The sequence below is a fragment of the Aquarana catesbeiana genome, linkage group LG01 (assembly GCF_042186555.1).
Source record: "Aquarana catesbeiana isolate 2022-GZ linkage group LG01, ASM4218655v1, whole genome shotgun sequence".
NCBI lineage: Eukaryota > Metazoa > Chordata > Amphibia > Anura > Ranidae > Aquarana > Aquarana catesbeiana.
The window spans coordinates 325,554,494-325,578,124 of NC_133324.1; the positions used below are offsets into that span (position 1 = coordinate 325,554,494).

The 23,631-nt window shown below is 42.9% G+C and overlaps 1 protein-coding gene across 6 annotated transcripts in view; it reads left to right on the plus strand.

The window, feature by feature from the left end:
• Window positions 1-23,631, plus strand: part of MTMR3 (myotubularin related protein 3) — a 188,957-nt gene that overhangs the window by 62,102 nt on the left and 103,224 nt on the right. For all 6 annotated transcript variants that reach the window (XM_073630785.1, XM_073630762.1, XM_073630795.1 and 3 more), the window contains exon 2: window positions 19,908-19,973. The gene's annotated coding sequence lies outside the window, so the exon portion shown is untranslated. The remainder of the gene's footprint in view (window positions 1-19,907; window positions 19,974-23,631) is intronic.

The window sequence follows — 23,631 nt, forward strand, 5'->3', positions numbered from 1 at the left end:
GGCCCCCCCCCTCCTCCCTTCTCTCTCTACAGGCTCCTCCCTTCTCTCTAAGGCTCCTCCCTTCTCTCTAAGGGCTCCCCCCCCTCCTCCCTTCTCTCTCTAAGGCCCCCCCCCTCCTCGCCTTCTCTCTCTAAGGCCCCCCCCTCCTCCCTTCTCTCTCTAAGGCCTCCCCCTCCTCCCTTCTCTCTCTAAGGCCCCTCCCCCTCCTCCCTTCTCTCTCTAAGGGCCCCCCCCCTCCTCCCTTCCTCTCTCTAAGGCTCCTCCCCCTTCTCTCTCTAAGGCTCCTCCCTTCTCTCTCTAAGGCTCCTCCCTTCTCTCTCTAAGGCTCCTCCCTTCCTCTCTCTAAGGCTCCTCCCTTCTCTCTCTAAGGCTCCTCCCTTCTCTCTCTAAGGCTCCTCCCCTTCTCTCTCTAAGGCTCCTCCCTTTCTCTCTCTAAGGCTCCTCCCTTCTCTCTCTAAGGCTCCTCCCCTTCTCTCTCTCTAAGGCTCCCTCCCTTCTCTCTCTAAGGCTCCTCCCTTCTCTCTCTAAGGCTCCTCCCTTCTCTCTCTAAGGCTCCTCCCTTCTCTCTCTAAGGCTCCTCCCTTCTCTCTCTAAGGGCTCCTCCCTTCTCTCTCTAAGGCTCCTCCCCTTCTCTCTCTAAGGCTCCTCCCTTCTCTCTCTAAGGCTCCTCCCCTTCTCTCTCTAAGGCTCCTCCCTTCCTCTCTCTAAGGCTCCTCCCTTCTCTCTCTAAAGGCTCCTCCCTTCTCTCTCTAGGCTCCTCCCTCTCTCTCCTCTCTCTCTCTCTCTCTCTCTCTCTCTCTCTCTCTCTCTCTCTCTCTCTCTCTCTCTCTCTCATCTCTCACTCTCTCACAGCCCCCCCGTCTCATCTAACGCAGAGCAAACACTGCCAAGCATCTGGCAGTAAGGCAGTGACTGGTAGCAAGCAGCAACTACAACTGTGTATAGTTTATTGTTTTTGAAGTTTGAAAGTTTGCATGCGGCCCCCATGGGGATATGAAAATTTGTCATGTGGCCCTCAGGTAATTTGAGTTTGACACCCCTGATTTAGAGGAAGGAGATATCGTAAGGTGGAAGTATAACTAGGACAAAGGAGCAATCGGGACCTTTGACGGTAAGCACTCTACTGGATCTGACACCAAATTACTTAACGTAGCGTATGACCCAAATTTGCTGCCTCCAAAGTCACCTCGGGGTTGTCCCTGGGCTGAGAGAACCACCATCGGACCGTCACAAGGACAGCTGCCCAATAGTACTGCTGGAAATTTGGGAGAGCCAGTTCACCCTGGCCTATTGGTAACTACAATTTGGACACTGCCAGTCAGGGTGCCCTCCCCAGCCATATAGAGGAGATGGCAATGGCCTTAAGTCTGTTAAACGACGTCGGGAGCAAACTGGCCAATTTCTAAAGGTAAAGGAACTTAGGGTAAATGTTTAATAAAAATGATTTTCCTCCCTGACTACCGGAGTCAGCAGGGGCAGCAGGTTCAGCTCAAAGTGTGTGTGTGACAGGGTCTGCCTATTCGTATCCCCAGGTATTTAAAACAATCAACCCAGGCTAGCGGGGGTATGCATAATGGGTTCAGGATGCGAGGAAGTGCAAGGGATATATCGGGGATTTGTCCCAGTTAATTTTAACTCCCAGAACGAGATCCAAAGTCATCGATTATCTGCAGGGCTGCTGGGGAGGGGGGAGGAGATAATCACTTAAACAGGATGGTGTCCTCTGCAAATAAGGATATTTTCTCCTCCACCACTCCCACTCGGATCCCCTTAACCGCAGACACAGTTCGTATCCGTGATGTCAAGGGTTTCACAGCTAGCGGAAATCCCTGCCTGGTGCCTCTGCCCAATGGGAAGGCCATGGAAAGAGTTGTTTGTACGCACCCTAGCCCTAGGAGAAGCATACATTAAATGTAACCACTTGATAAAAACAGGTCTAAACCCAAATTTTGGAAGGACAGGCCCAGAGGTATATCTACTCCTTCGAGTCAAATGCTTTCACGCTGTCCAGTGAGACCACTACCCCCGGGCTGTCCTCTCTTGCCCTGTCCACGTGCGTCAGAATCCTGCGTATATTTATGTTGGTCCCCTCTGCCTGGCATATACCTGGACTGGTCAGGGTGTATTAAGGCACTAATTATAGTTCAAGCTGCCGAACAGAACTTTAGCAAAAATTTTTAAATCTACATTCAGGAGGGATATGGGCCCGGTAAGAGGAACACAATTCAGGATCCTTGCCAGGCTTGGGTTTACTAAAATTTCCCCTGTGGAAACTTGAATGCAGGAAATGGACACGGGGGAGGAATGCTACCACGATAACCAGGCCAAAAGCGACCAAATCCCTCTCCCCCCTGTTCAAAGATCCTCTGAATGTGATGCAATAAATTTTCATAGTGGAAATGCTAATAAGGAAGACATCCCTCAAGGCTGCTTGAAGAGAGGTATTCACCAGGGGATCACGATCTCTAGTCTCTGCCTGATGTAGGTTTCTCACGGGCTCCCCTATGCACCCTCTCAATGAGGTCCCTGGAAGTTTACCCCTCATACAGGCCTTAAATGCATTCCAAATAATAGGAATGGGAACTTAAAAAATCCAAAATTGGATCATTTCATCCTTTAATCCTTGAACACCACGATCGGATTTCCGTTGGGAAATGTGTGACAGGCTGTTTGGCGGAAAATCTAACCGTTTGTACACTCCATCGGACAATTGTGGAATTTTCCACGGACAAATGTTGGATAGCAGTCTTTAAAATTTTCTACGGACAAATGACTGTCGGATTTTCCAAGCATGTGTACACACAAGTCCGTCAGACAAAGGTCCAAAGTACAAAACGCGCATGCTCGGAAGCAAGAACGAGCCAGAAGCAGTTGGTTTTGTAAACAAGCGTTCGTAATGGAGAATTAACGTTTGTGACGTGTGAAATCTCAAAATGCAGTGCACAATTCTCCTCCTTTAATGAGATAATAATGAAGCTGCTTTGCTGGTGATATTGATGGAGTTATTGCAAACGGATTTTCAAAGGCTTTTATTTTATTTTTTTTCTAGTGATATCATCATGAATATTATTATGCTCTTCTTCTCTTCCTTTTTTTTTTTTTTTATCCCCATAGTTTTTAAGATAAAAAATACAACTATGTTGGTGTAAAACACATAGCCAAGTATTCTACACAATTTTTTTTTTATTGTGCATTAAAAAAACAAATAAAATTAGACATGCTATCTGCCAATAGAACTTAACCAAAGTGCATTCTATGCACCCAAAAATATAGAAAATATAACAAATGAAATCATTATTCAACCAAAAAATAAATAAAAGCCTCATGTATGTGTCCTGCTTCTTAATATAGGGGGTCTACAATGTCAAGAGTTGGTGAAAGCAGGGGTCCGTCATCTGGAGAATTCCTAAAATCATCCGGATTATTCTCCTGGAGCTCCCACAGCAAAGGCATATGACATAATTGGTCACGATTAATATAGCAAACAATTTTTGGTCCAAAAAATCCTCCTCCCTCACCTCCTCCTCTCGCAATAACTCCAAGGCCAATAATAAATAACATGTTATCTCCTCCGATTCCGCAACATGGCTGGTTGGCATGCAGAAACTAACAGAAAAGTGTGAAATGAAAAGTGCGAATCAACACTCACCAAACTTCTACTAACACAAAATTAGCAGGAGGAGCCCAAAGGGTGACGCTAAAGAGCTGAAAAACCAGGTAGTACGTAACAACGTTCGTGTTTGTTGGCCTACAATTTCTTGCCGTTTGTATGCAAGACAAGTTTGGGCCAATGCCCTTTGGACAAAAGTCCACGGTTTTGTTGGTCAACAATCCGATTGCATGTATGAGGCTTTACACGGTATATCAACCCTCGAGTCAGCTAGAACCTAAAGAGGCCCCACAGTCCCTCTGCTGGAGGGCTAAACAAACTAAGGGCCCCCCCTCCCTCTGCGCTCCGGTGCCCTCCGCCGCTGACTGGAGCTGTCAGCAGCGGTGGAGGAGATCGGGTCCTCTGTGGCTGGGCATGGAGACAAGTGAGGGGAAGATGGCCCCCGTCTCCATGACATTGCAGGGCGGAAGCGACGTCAAAACGTCACTTCTGCCCATAGCTCTTAAAGGGCCATTTTTTTTTTTTTTTGCATTCTAGTCTAAATATGAGATCTGAGGTCTTTTTGACCCCAGATCTCATATTTAAGAGGTCCTGTCATGCTTTTTTTTTTTTTTTTTCTCCCTATTACAAGGGATGTTTACATTCCTTGTAACAGGAATAAAAGTGACACAATATTAAATTTAAAAAAAAGGTGTAAAAATAAGTAAAATAAGAATTTCTTTTAAACGCGCCCCGCCCTGCTGAGCTTGCGTGCAGAAGCGAACGCATACGTGATTAGCGCCCGCATATCAAAACTGTGTTCAAACCACACATTATTGCCGAGTGGTATCGCCGTGATCAGTAGAGCGAGAGCAATAATTCTAGCCCTAGGCCTCCTCTGTAACTCAAAACATGCAACCTGTAGAATTTTTTTTTTTTTTTTTTTTTTTTTTTTTTTTACGTCGCCTATGGAGATTTTTAAGGGTAAAAATTTGTCGCAATTTTGAAGAGTGACATGTTGGGGTATCAATTTACTCGGCGTAACATTATTTTTCACAATAATAAAAAAAAATTGGGCTAACTTTTACTGTTTTTTTTTTTTTTAATTCAAAAAAGTGTATTTTTTCCAAAAAAGTGCACTTGTAAGACCGCTGCGCAAATGCGGTGTGACAAAGTATTGCAATGACCGCCATTTTATGCTCTACGGTGTTAGAACCCCCAAACATTTATACATTTTTCTTTTTTTTCTAAGTAATTTTCTAGCAAAAAAACTTTAACTTTTAAACAACACATCTAAAAAAGAGGCTCGGCCCTTAAGTGGTTAAGGTTAAGAATAAAATGGGGGGGGTCGGGAAGCACTGGGCTGCATCAAAAACATGCATGTTGAAATGCACCTGGAATGCTTCTGGACTGTGTTTTTGATGGTATGAATGCCAATTTATGGGACCCTGTTGGATAAGTTTCAAAAACTTAACCGCTTCAGATCCGGGCCATTGCCAAATGACGGCAACAGCGCGGATCTAAATTGCCGGGACGACGTCTATTGACGTCGTCCCGTGCACGAGCTGCCTGCGCGGCGCGCTCGGTGATCAGCGAGTCTATGAGACTCGCCTGATCACAGATCAGAGTAAGGGGTTGGTCCCGACCCCTTACCACATGATCAGCTGTCAGCCAATGACAGCTGATCATGTGATGTAAACAGAGCCGGTAATCGGCTATTTTTCCTCCTCGCGCTGACAGCGTGAGGAGGAAAAAAAAAACCCGATCACCGGCGGCCGTGATCGGGACATTAGTCCCGATCACGGTGCTCTTACAACACAAAGCAATAGGCAGCAGTGCTGCCTACAAGTGCCCACCAGAGTCGCCCATCAGTGCCCACAGTGCCATCAATCAGCGCCACCCATCAGTGCCCACAGTGCCACCCATCAGCACCCACATCAGTGCCACCCATCAGCACCCACATCAGTGCCACCCATCAGCACCCACATCAGTGCCACCCATCAGCACCCACATCAGTGCAACCTATCAGTGCCAATCAGTGTCACCTACCAGTGCCAGCCATCCGTGCCGCCCATCAGTGCCGCCTTATCTGTGCCCATCAGTGCCGCCTTATCTGTGCCCATCAGTGCCCACCAATGCCGTCTCATTAGCGCATATCAATGAAGGAGAAAAATTACCTGTTTGCAAAATTTTATAACAAACTATTAAACATGATTTTTTTTTTTTTTCAAAAATTTCCATCTTTTTTTGTTTAGCAAAAAATAAAAATCCCAGCTGTGATTAAATACCACCAAAAGAAAGCTCTATTTGTGGGAAAAAAATGATAAAAATTTCATTTGGGTACAGTGTTGTATGACCGTGCAATTGTCATTCAAAGTGCGACAGCGCTGAAAGCTCAAAATTGGTCTGGGCAGGAGGGGGGTTTAAGTGCCCAGTAAGCAAGTGGTTAAAGAATGTCTGTTCATATCTGCTGATTTGAACTGAGATATGCAGCTCTATATATCAAGCTGGATTGGGGCTTGCTGGACAAAAAAAAAAATCCAAGTGTTCATAGTATGAGTTTTGCAACTGGGATAATTTGGGGGTATATAGGGCTCTTCTGTATGAATGGAACCTCTGGATATCCTGGTTCTCTGGGCTACCATCCACAGGGACTAAGAACTGGAGGATGCACAGAGGGCACTTGAGCAGCACTCGGAGGCAGAAGAAAACAGGAGCTTTTAAGTGCAGTAACACCAGTATTTATTAAGGCACTCATTAATAAAAGAAGTCCAGCCTCAGTTAGTTTGGCTGGGCTTCTCCTATGGGTCACAGGAGTGCAATTCGTTTTGCAGTCCTGTGACCCGTTTTCAGCAGACTGAAGTCTGCTCTTTGACGTCACAGGAAACGGGTTCGGGCACCGCGTCATCACGACAGTCTGGATCTCCCAAGTGCCTGGACTGATACCCAAGCCGCTGAGAGCCTGAGACCCCTGCTCCCTGCCCCTTAACAGCTCCGTGCTCCAGTGAGCGTGGAGGAGCAGAGAGCTGCTGATAGTCAGCAGCTTTCTGCTTGGGGAGCTGTGAGAACTGAGCCATCGGGGATGTTCGATCGCTCAGCTCTCAGTGTAGAGGAGCTGGGGGACCGATGCAGCATCAGACCAATGCTGCATCCACCTAGGTAAGTATATACAGACTGGTTTTATTGTGGGTTTAGTAACACTTTTTTTAAAGCATTTGTTAACCTAACACTTCCTTTTCCTGATATGTGCCTGCTGTACCATGTACTTGTATGAAAAAAGTATCCTGTTTGTATTGCTTCCTTTTGTGTGAAATCCCTGGTGTTCCTGCCAGTCCCTCTGCTTGCCTTTTTTAAAAACTAACCACACTAAGCAGGAGAACACAGCGCGGTCAGTTCTCTAGCCATGCTGGGAACTCGTCCAATGATCTAACTTGTCCTGACACGCCCCTGCTTCACAGCCATTCACTGCGAAGCTCAGTGCGCTGCTGCTTCTCCGGCTTTTGCGTGGCTGAGAACAGAGGGATTGTGATATATATATATATATATATATATATATATATATATATATATATATATATATATATATATATATATATATATTACTATACAAAATTTTCTCTCTGTAGACAAATGTTTTGCATTTCGTTACTATTTTAAACTGGATTGTTTTACTACAAGGTGATTGATTACAATCACTTTAACCACTTCAGCTCCAGAAGGATTTACCCTTCCTGACCAGGCCATTTTTTGCAATACGGCACTGCGTCGCTTTGACAATTGCGCGGTAGTGCGATGTTGTACCCAAACAATTTATGTCCTTTATTTTTCCCACAAATGGAGCTTTCTTTTGGTGATATTTGATCGCCTCTGCGGTTTTTATTTTTTGCGCTATAAACAAAAAGTGTCAATTTTGAAAATACAATTTTTTTACTTTCTGCTATAATATCCCCCCCCCCAAAAAAATTTAAGAAAAATTTCTTCATCGGTTTAGGCCGATATGTATTCCTCTACAATATTTGGTAAAAAAAATCGCAATAAGCGTATATTGGTTTGCGCAAAAGTTAGTGTCAACAAAATAGGGGATAGATGGCTTTTAACTTATTTATTTTTTACTAGTAATGGCGGTGATCAGCAAATTTTTTTTTTTTTTAGCGGCACTGCGGCATTGCTGCTGACAGATCAGACACTATTTGACTTTTTTTTTTTTTGAGACCATTGACATTTTATAAAGCGATCAGAGCTAAAAATAGCCCCTGATTACTGTAAAAATATCATTGACAAGGAAGGGGTTAACACTAGGGGGCGATCAAGGGGTTAAATATGTCCTAGGGAGTGTTTCTAACTGTGGGGGATGGGACTGCCTGGAGGAGGAGACCGATCGTTGTTCCTGATTAGTAGGAACAACAGATCTGTCTCCTCTCTCTCTCCTGATGGAACGGAGATTTGTCTGTTCTGTGTCTATCAGGAGTGAGCGCGGGTGCCTGGCCGACATTGCAGACGCCGGGCACGTGCATCAGCTCTTGCGCCACGCGCCCCCTATACCATTTAAAGCTATGGTGATTTGTGCAGGGGAGCCAACCTGCCACCGTATGATGGCGGCTGGTCGGGAAGTTAAGCTCTCACCTGGGAGATGTCCACCCCTCCCCCAGCACACAGAAGATGACTTGTACCCTCAGCTTTGTTTCTCTGAGACTGAAGAGGGAGGTGTCACTTTCCTCCAGTCAGCTCTCAGATTACACTCAACTCTCTGCTCTAGCGATGCAATGTGTTTGATGTCAGATCTTCACCCTCTGCTTTCTACTGCTGAGAAAAAAAATCCTTTCATCTGTTTTGTAGAATGCTGCAGATAAACAGGTACAGCTGATGTAAGGATTTTTTTTTTATCTGTGTGTATCATTGGCTTATCACTTCACTGGGTATATGTAAAGGTTTGCAACCACTTTTACTGTTACTGTATCTTTAACTGAAAATATGCACTTGATAAACCATAGAACTAATATTATGTGACATAAAATATTGGAATTGCCCCCATTTTTTTCCAAGGTCTCTGCTTTAAAAAAAAAAAAAAAAAAACTATGTTTGGGGGTTTTAAGTAATCTTCAGGTCTAAAATTGTGCATTTTTACATTTGCACAAAAATGGTTGACTGCCAAATGGTTAAAGGTTGTCTGAAAAACAGTAGATTTTGATAAAGATGTGTATTATAGGGCTGCTTTTAAGAAGTGCGGGGTCTTTGTTTTAAGTTTTTAAGGCCTCATATACGCTGCTGCTAAACGGACGTTTAGGACCAGTTGGGCGTTTGTTTTTTTTCAACTGCCCCTGAACTCCTCTCCTCTTATCTGTCCATGTACACAGTGTCGTTTACAGTAGTTTCTAGGCAGTTGAGTTTAGAGGCATTTTTTGGAATGCAAAAAAATGCGTCCAGAAGCTGAGTTTACAGGCATTTTAAGCGACAAACGTGGTAATTCGCTTTTTTAGGTGCGTTTCGTTTACAGCCGTTTTTTCATTTTGGCTATTTAAAAAAAAAAAATGCTGCTAAACACGGCATGTAAACATGGCAAACGGACGTTTTTAAACGTCGATTACTTAAATCGTTCAGGAGAGGTTGTAAAAAAACGTCCCATGTACATGAAGCCTAAGCAATCAAACCTGTTTAGTGTGTTGGAAGTCGTCTTTGCTGTGAATTTATCTCCATGGGAGAAGTGACAGGTTAATGGTAAACAACTGTGTGTGGGTGGAATAAGGATTTTCCTCTCATCCTCTGAACCTTCATGTAGTTTCTGTTCAGCTAATGGCTTTTTTCTCCTAAAACAAGAGGCTGGTGTGCACTTTTTCAAGCTTAATGATGTAGGATGTAATCTTGTAAATTATATTGTCTAGAATATATGAAGCCTCTGATGATAGAAATGCTCATATTTCAGATGTAGGTGACAAAGCTGGGTGTATGAAAAACTGTAGGGATAAGCAGTACATTCTTACGCCATACAAAATTTTAAAAAAATCTTGTGGGAAAAGAGCTATAAATACAATTTTATAGGACAGTAGAATTGGCCACTACAACAGATGCCCAGGTGTTTTGTATGTGTGTGTATATATATATATATATATATATATATATATATATATATATATATATATATATATATATATATATATATATATATATATATATATATATATATATATATATATATATATATATATATATTGTGTGTGTATATATTATTATCATAGTAAGGTGGAGGCCAGGTCTCACTCCCAGAGTTTGAGTTATGGCACTGATTGGCCCTCCTTCAGTTACTACAGGAGTGTGTATAAAAGGGCTTCATGTGTCAAAGCAAAGAGTTTCAGAAGTATGATCTCAAAAAAGAGGCAGGGGTAAATGAGGATGGGGGTAGTTCCTGAGTTGTAAGGCTTGCCATAAGTTGAGATGGGGGCTGTGGTTGAAGTCTGCGCATGCTCCTATGGCCAGTGGGTCAGTTGGAGGATGATGATCATTAGCAGATGTTGGAATGGTCCAACCAATAAGCCTCTCTCAAAGTCTGGGTTACTGAGGATGGAGCACACTGGGGAATGGGTTGTGGAAAGATTATATATCTGGAGGACCTTTTGAAACAGACTTGTAAGGAGGGGCCGCTTGTCTGGTGTAGTTTCAGATGTAAATGAATAAGCGTGGCACCAAGGAAGTTTTTCAGGAGTGAGGTTGAGAACGATTGATTCAGGCATAGTGATGGAACAATGTGTAACACTAGAACAATCTAAGTCTGACCATGTCACTCACTGTGGTATTTTGTGACTTCTGGCAGCAGTGCTAGTCCACCTTGGACAGGTGCAGAATTTTTGAATTAGACGGGGCAATTGTTGGCCCAAGAATTGTGAAAACAAAGAAAAACACATGTACTGGCGCTGTCAGGATGATTACTGATGTAAAAGGTTGAAAACTACACACCAATCTCTCAGCAAAAGGTTTATTAACCACTTGCTTACTGGGCACTTAAACCCCCCTCCTGCCCAGACCAATTTTCAGCTTTCAGCGCTGTCGCACTTTGAATGACAATTGTGCTGTCATACAACACTGTACCCAAATGAAATTTTTATTTTTTTTTTTTTTTCCCACAAATAGAGCTTTCTTTTGGTGGTATTTAATCACAGCTGGGATTTTTATTTTTTGCCAAACAAAAAAAATGGAAAATTTTGAAAAAAAAATCATGTTTCATAGTTTGTTATAAAATTTTGCAAACAGGTAATTTTTCTCCTTCATTGATATGCGCTGATGAGGCGGCACTGGTGGGCACAGATAGGCACAGTTAAGGCAGCACTGATGGGGACAGATAAGGCGGTACTGATGGGCACGGATAGGTGGCACTGGGCACTGATAGGTACCCCTGGGGGGCAGTGATGGGTGGCACTGTGGGCACTGGTAGGCGGCACTGCTGCCTATTGCTGTGTCACTGGCAGGGGGCACAGATGATCGCCGTGATCGGGACTGATGTCCCTCTCACGGCCGCCGGTGATCGGCTTTTTTTTTTTTCCTCCTCACGCTGTCAGCGCGAGGAGAAAAAATAGCTGATTACCGTCTCTGTTTACATCACATGATCAGCTGTCATTGGCTGACAGCTGATCATGTGGTACGGGGTTGGGATCGACCCCTTACTCTGATCTGTGATCAGGCGAGTCTCATAGACTCGCTGATCACCAAGCGCGCCCTGGAGGGGGCGTGCAGGCCGACCGTGCACGGGACAACGTCAATAGACGTCGTCCAGGCAATGTAGGTCCGTGCTGTTGCTGTAATTTGGCAATAGCGCGGATCTGAAGAGGTTAAAGGATAGGGATATGTCAATTCGTGGCACAGTAATTCAGAAAGGCTACAACCTGGGGCAGAAGATCAGTATGTTAGAAGTCTTTCTTAAAGCTGCCAAAATGCTACTTACAATCAGAAGGTAGCACGGTGCATATAAATGATTTTTTTTTTTTTAATTCATCATTATTATTATTATTTATTATTATTATTATTTATTATTATTATTATTTTTATCAAGTTTATTTTAATAAAATGCTTTTGGAGTAAAAATCTGTCTAAAGATAGTTTTCTATTTAAGATGCATTCATAATTTTAGTTCAGCATGAAATGGAGCTCAATTATGTAGACTGAGGCTGTATATTCTGCAATATTTACATTTTTGGTAAACTCATTCAATGAATCCAAGCTCTGCAAGCTGAGATAACATGCACTGCATTGATGCATTCACACAATTTCACAGTAACCATGAGATAAAACCAAAGTTCAGGAATATTCCTTTATCCTATTGATTTTCAAATCTATGTACACTACAAACTGTATGATTGAATCGGTTCTGATATCGCTGTTTTACTAACCTGACAGTTTATTATTCTAAATAGGAAACCTTCATTTTGTTAAGATTCTAACTACCAGCAAGAATGAGTCCCTTACATTTAAAGAACACCTGTCATTTCAGATCCATCGTGGCAGTGCCTGTTAGCGGGCATCCACTCATCTGCTGCCACTAGGTCCCTCACCTTGTTGTGTCACTGCCGCATCACCAGCTGTTCCATTAAAGTGAATGGGACTGTCGGTGATTCAACAGCAGGTCAGAGGAGGAGCTGCTGCAGGATAGATGACAGTTTCTCTTTAAAAATTATGATTTAAATCTACTTGATTTAAACTAAATCCACCCTGGAAGGTAGTGAGAGAAGGTTCAGGCCAAAAGATTCAATTCACTGTTTTCTGTGGCAGGATTGGAACAGCCTGGGACTTATCAGGCAAAAGCCGGCAAGTGCGAGTGTGCACGTTAGGGGAATTGTAAGTGGCAGCCAATAGCTTACCATGTTTACGCCGTGCTCATGAGGTGCTGAAAGAAGATCCTTCGGGACAGGGTAGAGTGTACGGTTAGCAGGCAACGTGTTTCGGAGTATGTCGCCTTTGTCAAGTTTCTTCTGCCATTTCCTTTGCCAGCTTTTGAAAGCTTTGCCTCAGGCCACTAAGAGCTGTGGATTGATACTTGGAACTTTGGGCTTGAATCTTCCCCAACTACCTCCTAATTGCAAGTTGCTTTTTGACACCTTTTTATGAAGGACTTCTAATCTGTTGATCTACTGCGCCAGGTTTTAGCTGTTTTTGAATACCTTTTGCCATAAGAATTGACTGTTTTAAGGTAGGAAGAGGAAATGTGGATGGATATGGTTGAGGAATTTCAGCAGTAAGGTTATTTTGAGGACATTGGCTGAACCGAGAGCCAGATGGAATTCCATTTGCGGAGGATGGACCTACACTTTTGGAAGGAGAGCAGGTTCACTGCAAAGTTATCTCTCGTTATTGGGGAGAAGGGTGCCTAGGTATTTTATCACACCAGTTGCCCACTTGAAGTTAGTTTTAAGGCTGTTAGTTTGTCGGTGGGTGGGGGTATCAATGGTTTATGTCCATGGTTTCTAATTTTCTGAAGCTAACTTTTTAGGTCGGAAAGTTTCCATAAGAATAAGAAAGGTAGGCAGTCCTGATGGGTGCCAGTAAAAGCAGACCATAGATTTGCGGTTTTAGTGCCTCTCCAACCACCTTGCTGCAAGTTACCATAACTAGAGGCCATATTGGTGTACACGGTCGTGGTGTAACAAATCTTTTACAACAGGTCCACGTTTAAAGGCAATATAACTGCCAAACCAAACCCATTCAAGTGAATAGGGCTGAGCTGCAACCATATTAACATTCAAAAATCCCCATTTGGTTGCAAGAAAAGGAATTCAGGAGGTGGAAGTATTGACTGCTGAATGCCTTTTTGTTCTGGCTCCCTCTGAAAAGTGGTCCAGAATGTGCTGATGTAAATGAGCCTAAGTGTCAATATAGCCACTGGATATCAGTTTGCAATTATTTTGTCCTTTTTCAACAAAATCGGTCAAGCGTTGTAGCCAATACCTGACCATACAAACTAGTATGGAATTTAAAACTTCTACTATAGCTGTATAATGCTATGTTCTCTCTCCTGGCAAACAAGTGTGTAATGCACTCTTGCGGTGCTGTGGGCTTGCAATGGTTAGCACAGGCAGTGAGGAAGCAAAATATTTCCTCCTAGCCACCTATCAATTTCCTCTGAGCCTAGGTTCACACTGATAGTGGGAATGAAATCGTGCGAGTTCAGCTGAACTCACACAATTTCATTCCCACATGTCAGTCCCGACTTCGGGGGCAATTTTAGAGACATCTGTGTGGGTTGCTGCACAGATGTCTATAGAAATCGCACCCTGAAGTCGCCAAAAGTAGTAAAACTATATTGGAATTGGTGCGGCATCGCACCAATTCGGACGGTGCAATTGCCACCAATTTTGGCATGCGATTTGACATGTCAAATTGCATGCCAAATTGCTCCAATGTGAGCCAGGGCTTGAAGTAATATCGGGTACTTTTTATTACCGATACTTCAAAAAAGTGTAAACTGTTCAAACTTCTCAAGCATGTTTACTGCTAGGCCATCTACAGTTGCACCCCCTTTAATTTGTATGGAGGGAGGAGGCTGCTTGTGAATATTTTGCCTTGTTTTTTTATCCTAGCCTACAGTAGCACCTACCTGATATGGATGGAATATCTTTCATTTTCTAAAACACCCTGGAATAGGGCACAGGTACTACTCCCCACCCCCTTTTTTTTTTTTTTTTTTTTTTGGGGTCTGCGAAGCTACGGAACTCGTACCCTTCTCAGTTCCAGCAAGGTCATTTGAAGCTGGAAGCCACACCCTGTGCAAGACTGTGGACTCTGAAAGAGCTCTGTGACTGTACTCCAGGGCCATACTTTACTCAGATCTATATCCCCTGAGTACTTTTAAGTCACTGACTTTGTCATAGTTTGGGATTAAGCTACAAGCCAAGTTATGTTGGGGAATAGGCTGCGTGGCAGGAAGTTTTCTTTAATAAGTACTGCTGCTCACTCTTCTGTTTTAATGTGCACACCAATCATCTGCTCTCCTTACATGTCTACTTCTTCTGAATTCACTTGAGTACTAGGCCACCAGATGATATATCCAACAATATGCATATTTGTTTTATTTCTCCTGCTGATCATTTTTCTAAATGTATTACTTATGTCTGAAATTTAAGTTGGTCTCTTGAAACATACGGGGCCATAACAATAAACGTTTGTTTATTGTTTAAAGCTTAACTCCACTTTTTTGTTGAGAGAAAAAAACATTCCCCTCTGGATGATATATGTACATTGCAAGGATTATAACAACCTTTTGTTGCAGACCTCTAACCCACAATGGAACCCTCACCTCAAGCAGTGGGCGGATACGTTTGCATTAATGGAACATTGGAGGTGGAAACCCGCTTCTGCCAAAGCCTTCTCATATCTGTCCTTGACTCGTAAGTCAAGCTTGTGGATTGACCTTGCATTTGGCAGTTCCTCTGTTCTTTCAGAAGTTCTCTGGGGCCTCACATCTCCTGGCGGGACTGTCTGACTATTCCCCTCTGAAGATACGTCTCCATATTGGTGGACGGAGTTACCCAGGTACCTAGATATTGGATCCAAAATGATATGGTTGATGAATCTGTTTCTCCATTATTGGACTCTTACTGGCCTGCCAATGTAGATACGGCTTCTGTAGGGAGCTGTATCTCCCACGAGGGTTTATTGCATTTCAGCCATTAAAAGCGGCTGGGGCCGACTATAACGCCTTGAATCTACAACTCTAAGACCGTGAATCTGAAGCGGCCGAACATTTTGTGCAGCACCCCTCTTCAGAGGCCTATCTCCAATTGGCCCAGGTGAGAAGAGACGTTAATCTCCACTACCCCACTTTAACACCATTTGATGTAAATTTATTAGCTGGTAGAATCTGAGTCGAGTGACAAGAATGGCAGGCTGTTAGCTAATCTTGTGGCTGAACCCACTTCCAAATGGTAGTATCTGAACTACATACACCTGATGGGGAGGTAATTGTAGATACAAAAGCCATACTCCAGGAATTTGGTAATTTCTTTAACCTGCCAAACACTGGGCAGTGCAGCCTGCAGGTGAGCTCTTCTCCCCGGACCCCACACCTGCGCAACATTCATCATCATTTGACACCTAGAAATGCATGATTATCACTTTACTACTAAGAAAGGGTTTTGTACTCTACAAAGGGACTGGTCCAGAAGCCCAGTGTTTGGCAGTTGACCAGGCCTGTCAAGGATAAGAGAAAATGGGAAGAAAAGCCGAGGAAACTTCTTTGGAACAAGGCAATACATAGATATCTTCCATCTTGAGGATAGCTGGGTGTTCCCGTTCCAGCCATCTGAAGGTTCCAGTGTCCATTAACATTGGTTATTTACACAACACAAGCCCGTTTGACTCACAGAACATATGCTCTTGTGGGTTCAAATGCTTTGGTACGCCTCCCATTTTTCGGTGGTGGTACTTCTCACTTTAGTCATATATCCTGGTTCACAGTTGGGAACATGAAGTTCTGAACTATATTTTGAATATTGTCACTTGGATATTCAGTATTTGTTAGTGTTCACTATATCTGCATGTTTTTTGTTAGAATTTTTAGTGGTGATCATTTGGGTTTATCACCCTCTGTTTGACATATGTGTCACGTCATGTTTTTTTAAAAAGTGCTACACTATTTGTTTTCCCCCACACAATGTACCAGGCCCACATAGTTCTAATTTCCAAACCTGGGAAAGACCCAAAATCCTGTGCCTTCTATAGGCCTAGTTCACTTTTAAATTATGATTTAAAAATTTGGCTAAGATACACGCTAAAAGATTGGTTCAGGTACTTCCTTCCTTGTCAATATAGACCAAACTGGGTTAATGCCGGGGAAGTCTACAGATATAAATTTGAGACCAGTGTTGACACACCTGCAATGCCCTATACAGAGGCTTCCAAGCACCTTTTTGTTCTCATGCACTCTATGAAATCAGTAATATGAGTGTGGCAATTACAAGTGTGTGGCTATGAAGAACCAGATAGATGGTCTCCAGCCCCGTGGTTCAATCCACTGCTTGCGGAATTTCATTCTATCCCTGAACCTAGAATTTGGGCAGCAAGGGGCATCAAGGTAATTGAACATATATGTGGGGAAGGGGCTATCCTTCCCTTTAATGCTCTCAAACAAATTTGAGTTCTCAAATCATTTTTCAATATCTCCAGCGCAGACATGCCTTTTCTTCCCAATTTGGGTCTCAGTCAATATTGCTCCTCCAATCCAACCTGCAATCCCTATTGCGAGATGACGGACTGGAAAAACTCTTATCTGCCATATATAAGACACTAATGCCATCAGTGCATTTTGGTCTTGAAACTCTACAGGCCAGGTTCCCTGAACTAGATACGGAAGATTGGGAAGACACGTGGGAATACCCCTTCCTTCAATTAGTAGTGGTAAGGGACAGCTTAATCCAATTTAGGCTTCTACATCTGGTGTATTTAATTCCACAACAGCTAAATAAAATTTATCCTGGGGTCTACCCTAGCTGTTGGAAGTGTGGTACTCTAGAACAGGGATCCTCAAACTACGGCCCTCCAGCTGTTGCAGAACTACACATCCCATGAGGCATTGTAAAACTATGACATTCCGACATGACTAGGCATGATGGGAATTGTAGTTCCTGAACACCTGGAGGGCCGCAGTTTGAAGACCCCTGCTCTGGAAGCAGGCTTCTGTCATGTTATGGTCCTGTCCCAAACTGCACTCTTTCTGGGAGAAGATAGTGAAATTTATAACCTCGCTATTAACCATTCCAATCCCACAGACCATATTTTTTTTTTTTGGGGCCTGGTGGGTGCTTTGGCACACTACACAGCAACTAAAACCCTTATAGCCCTGCTGCCCTTTTATGCCCGTAAGGCAATACTATTAACATGGAAACAACCAGAGGCTTCCTGCCTAAATTTTTGGAAAGCTGATTAGGGTGGATTTGATTTATATCAAGTCAACTTTTAAATCACAATTTAAATCCATGATATAAATCGCTAGTAAAAACTTGTTTTAAATCATAATTTTTAACCGCTTACGGACCGATGCACGCTGATATATACGTCCTCACTTTGAAGAGGGATGTCTTTGTTATGGCAGCAGCTAGCTGCCATAACCCTGGTATCCTCTTCTTCGGCAGGCTGTCCGGTTTCCGATAATGGTGGTCTCTGCGGTGGATCCGCTGCGTGATCACTTTTATCAGCGGCGGGAGAGGGCACCCTGGTCCTGCCGTTCTCCGGTGCCCTCTGCCGCACCGGAGCCGTCGGTAGCGGTGGAGGCGATCGAATCCCTCTCCTTCCTAGGTATGGAGACGAGTGAGGGGAAGATGGCCCCCTCCTGTCTCTATACCGTTGCAGGGGGGAAGCTACGTCAAAATGCCACTTCTGCCCATAGCTCTTAAAAGGCTTTTTTTTTTTTTTCTTTTTTTTTTTTTTTTTTTTTTTTTTTTTGCATTTCATTTTAATGTAAATATGAGATCTGAGGTCTTTTTGACCCCAGATCTCATATTTAAGAGGTCCTGTCATGCTTTTTTTTTTTTTTTCTATTACAAGGGATGTTTACATCCCTTGTAATAGGAATAAAAGTGACACATGTTTACATCCCTTGTAATAGGAATAAAAGTGACACATGTTTACATCCCTTGTAATAGGAATAAAAGTGACCCTTTTTTTTCTTTTTTAAGAACAGTGTAAAAATAAAAAAAGTAAAATAAACAAGGAAAAAAAAAATTTTAAACTCGACCCGTCCCACCGAGCTTGTGTGCAGAAGCGCCCGCATACGTGAGTAGCGCCCGCATATGAAAACTGTTCAAACCACACATGTAAGGTATCGCCGCGATCAGTAGAGCGAGAGCAATAATTCTAGCCCTAGACCTCCTCTGCAACTCAAAACGTGTAACCTGTAATGTATTTTTTTAAACGTGGCCTATGGAGATTTTGAAGGGTAAAAGTTTGTCGCCATTCCACAAGCGGGCGTTCCCAAAAAAAATTTGGGTTAACTGTGTGTGGTGTGTTTTTTTTTTTTTTTTTTTATTAAAAAAAAAAATTGTATTTTTTAAATACAAAAAAAGTGCGCTTGTAAGACCCCTGTGCAAATACGGTGTGACAGAATATTGCAACGACCGCCATTTTATTCTCCTAGGGTGTTAGAAACTGTTTTATCTCATGGTTACTGTGAAATTCTGTGTGAATGCATCAATGCACTGCATGTTATCTCAGCTTGCAGAGCTTGGATTCATTAAATGAGTTTACCAAAAATGTAAATATTGCAGAATATACAGACTCATGCTACATAACTAAGCTCTATTTTATGTTGAATAAACTAAATTAATGTATCTTAAATAGAAAACTATATCTTTTAGATGGATTTCTACTCCAAAAGCATTTTATTAAAAAAAATTTGCTAATTTAAAAACTTTTTTTTTTTTTTCCACCCTGGCTATTAATATTGCAATCCCGTTGTATAAAGCCACATATCACACTCGTGGATGCATCGCTAAATTCAACAAAGTGTCAAAAATATGGCTGGAATCTTTCTCCACTAATGCTGCTCAATAGTTGGGGCTGATTCTGATGGTCTCAAATTACTCTTGCCAGTTAAACGCTCACATTATTTATCAGTTTTATCAATATTTATCAATATACTAGGCCTAGTACACAAGCTCCCCTTGGGATATTTCATCCCTATTGGAAGTGTAGCGCTGGGGAATGCCCAAAGGCTCTGTATTGTAACAATTTTATTTCTTTGGAGATAACAAGGAAAAAAAATTAAAAATTGGGGGAAGACTAACCGTGCATTATTTTTTGATAAAAAATCAATTTCCTTTTAAAAGGCACTTAAAAATTTACAGCAAAAAATAAATGCAGCCTTACCTCATGTCATCCCATCCTCCTGACAGAAGACAGAGCAGCTCGAGCGGCTGAATGCTCTGTCTTCTGTCTCGGCAACAATGTCAGGCCCAGCCGGGAGATCGCCCGGTGCTCACAGGGGCTTCAAATGTCTGTCCTCCGCTCTCCTGGTTCTCTTCTGGCGAGGGGCCTAGCATACATTCACTGCATAAGATGCAGAGACATTTTCCCCCATATTTCTGGGGGGAGAAAGTGTGTCTTATGGTGCGGAAAATACGGTAATTATGTGGAAATTGCAGAACCCCTTTGCTGTAGCAGAGTGTTTAATTCATTAGGCATTCATGGTATGAATAAGAATAATCATAATCCATGGCAATCATTAGTGTATCCAGTTATCTGACTCCCTCCTTTTTTCCTTTTTATAGCATCATAAGCATTCTACAGAATCCAGTATGTTAGGAGTATGTTTTGAAGGTCTGTAACAAAATGTTTGTTTTTCTAGATCTGGCAAAAATAAGATGTATTGAAGAATAATCACCATTCCCATCAGGGGCATTCACTCATACAGGTAAGCTATGCAGTTAGTAGACCTCACAGATTAGTAGCATGTGTCTGCGCATTTTGAATGCTTAAAGCCGCATTTAGAATACAATCATTTTATTTTAATCATGCAGTAGACGACGCAGGCGAGTAAAGTTTTTGAGGAATTGCAGCAGCTCTCCTATAACCCCGCCACACTCTGTGAAACCTCCATTTTGTGGCTAGTGTACTCAGTGAAGGACCTCTTCTCCCTTGCAGAGAAGTCACTCTTGGCTTCAATGGTTTATTTTATCTTCAAATTCTTCAGTCAACTTCTTCAATGTCTTATAATACAATAATAGAAGCAGTGCAAAGTATTCATAGATCTTGGGTTTTATAGGTTTTTACCTTCCAAACCTAAGTTCAGCCCTTTCTTTCAGCATAAGTCTTGGGCCATAAAGCCCAGCAAGTCTTTCCCCCCCCATAGCACTCTTCCTAATGAAAGGGTGCCCTCGCTCCTTAGAGTTGGACGTCTGTTACAGTTGGTCTCTCTTTGGGTCACAGACATCCCAGACCTGTGGGTTCATTCAGTGGTTACAAAGGGGTACAAAATAAAGTTCAAAACTCTATACCCTCATCAGCCAAAGTTTGTTCAGAGACTGTCAGATTTGCACCATGCCCTGAACCATCCCTTGTCCCATGGTGTATTTGTGCCAGTACCTCTGCAAGAGGTAAACCTGTTCATGGTAACGAAGACCAACTGGGTTTGCAAGGTCTGTTGGCCTCTGAGACCAGGGGAATACCTAGCATCTGTAGACCTCTAAGATGCCTATCTACATATCCCGATTTATCTTTTTCCACGCATTCCGCACCGCAAAGTAGAAGACAGTCACTTCCAGGTTGTTGCAATGCCTTTTGGCCTTTGCTCATAGTGTTCAAAAGGGTTATTTGCACTACTTCTTCCTCCTCTCATGGTATCCAGGTTATCTAGACCAGTGTTTCTCAACTCCAGTCCTCAAGGCGCCCCAACAGGTCATGTTTTCAGGCTGTCCATTATTTTGCACAGGTGATTTAATCAATTTCACTACCTTAGTAATTACCCCACCTGTTTTTTCTGAGGGAAGTCCTGAAAACATGACCTGATGGGGCGCCTTGAGGACTGGAGCTGGGCCTGGACCTGGACACATTCCAAGCAAAGGGTTTCCTCTCAGAAAAGAAAATCCTCTGAGCCCACACTTGGGTAGTAAAGTGATTTTAACCGCTGGCCGACCAGGTTGGCACGCCTGTGCAAATCTCCGTAGCTATATGTTGCTCCTTTAAGACTTCATAGCAGGCGCGAGCCCGCCGCGTGTCCGCCGGGCACCCGCGCTTACTCGTGACAGAGCGGGGGTGTGTGTAAACACACAAATACCGGTTCTCTCAGGGGAGAGGAGACCGATCCTGTGTTCCTACTAAGGAACACCAATCAGTCTCCTCCCCCAGTCAGTCCCAGCCCCCATACCGTTAGAGCACACCTAGGGAACACAGTTGCCCCCTAGTGTTAATCCCTTCTCTGCCAGTAATCCTTATACCTTATCCCTATACAGTAATCGGTAGCTATTTATAGCTCTGATCGCTGTATAATTGTCAGTGGTACCAAGATAGTGTCAGAAGTGTCTGATCTGTCCACTGCAATGTCGCAATCCTGATATAAATCGCAGATCGCCACCATTACTACCGGTAGTGTAAAAAAAAAAAGACATCTATCCCCTATTTTTTGTAGACGCTATAAAGTTTGCGCAAACCAATATATGCCTATTGCATTTTTGGTAAAAAAAAAAAAAAAGTAGAAGAATATAGCGGCCTAAACTGATGAAGAAATCTTTTTTTTTTTTTTTTTGTTTATAGCGTAAAAAATAAAAACCGCAGAGGTGATCAAATGCCACCAAAATTAAGCTGTTTGTGGGGAAAAAAGGACGTAAATTTTGTTTGGGTCCAGAGCCACACAACAGCGCAATTGTCAGTTAAAGTGACGCATCGCAAAAAATGGCCTGGTCAGGAATGGCAAATCCTTCCGGGGCTGAAGTGTTTGTTTTTGTTTTTTTTTGTTTAACCACTTCAATACAGGGCATTTTCACCCCCTTCCCGCTCAGGCCAATTTTCAGCGTTGTAACATTTTGAATGACAGTTGCGCGGTCATGCAACACTGTACATATGACTGATCTTCTTTTTTTTTTTTTTTCCCCCACAAATAGAGCTTTTTGTTGGTATTTGATCACCTCTGTGGTTTTTATTTTTTGCGCTATAAACAAAAAAAATTGACAATTTTGAAAACACTATTTTTTACTTTTTGCTATATTAAATATCCCAATTAAAAAAAATAATTACATTTCTTCCTCAGTTTAGGTCGATATGTATTCTTCTACATATTTTTGGTAAAAAAAAATCGCAATAAGTGTATATTGATTGGTTTGCGCAAAAGTTATAGCACCTACAAAATAGGAGCTAGATTAATGGCTTTTTTTTTTTTTTTTTTTGTTTTTTTTGCTAGTAATGGCAGCGATCTGCGATTTTTGTCAGAACTGTGATATTGCGGTGGACAGATTGGACCCTTTTGACAATATTTTGGGACTATTGACAATTATACAGCGATCAGAGCTAAAAATAGCCACTAATTACTGTGTAAATGTCACTGGCAGGGAAGGGGTTAACACTAGGGGACGATTAAGGGGTTAAATGTGTTATCTAGGGAGTGATTCTAACTGGGGGGGGGGACTGACTGACTGGGGGAGGTGACCGATCGGTGTTCCTATATACAAGGAACACACGATCTGTCTCCTCTCCCCTGACAGGACTTGGATCTGTGTGTTTACACACACAGAAGCACATCCTTGCTCTGTGATAAGCAATCGCGGGTCCCCGGTGGACATTGCGGCCCCCCCCCCCCCACTCACAGCCAGGAAGCCGAGGACATCACATGACGGCCGCTCGGGATGGCAGAGCCACCTTGCAGCCGTCTTATTACTATACACGGGATGGGAATTTGTTAAAAAATAGCAAACATGTTATACTTGTCTACTCTGTGCAGTGGTTTTGCACACGGCAGGCCCGATCCTCCTCTTCTCACTCACCAGCGCTCCTGGCCCCTCCCTCCTACCCCCATAGAAAACAGCTTGCTGTGGGGGCAGCCGAGCCGCTGCGCTGTGTGTCCATTGAGACATGGAACCACGGCTCAGCTCCGCCCCCTCTCTGGTCTCATTGGCTCACTGACTTTGACAACAGCGGGTGCCAATGGCGTATGCTGCTGTCTCGGCCAATGAGGGAGAATCCCAGGCAGCCAAGACTCTCGTCTCGACTCTTTTGTATCACTTGCCCCTTTCTTTAGACTGTAAACGCCTTCAAAATAGGGCCCTCTCATGTCTCTTTGGGTTCCCTTAAGAGGACCACTCACAACTGGGCTTGTACAGAAACCGGGTGTTCAATCATAAGTTACTATTTTTTTCTGTGCTCTTGCTAATCAAGGTTTGTTTTTCCCTTTTTATTTAGTTTACCTTCTTGTCTGAGACTTCTGCTTTAACTAGAGTGTGGAAGGATCAAAGATCACATAACTTTGGCATTTGCTGCACTGAAAACTGCCTGACTTCACACACTTTATTTCTTTTTGTAAAATTAACCTCATACTAGACCTGCAATGCAAGCGAATATACAGGGAAGCAATTTATCAAACT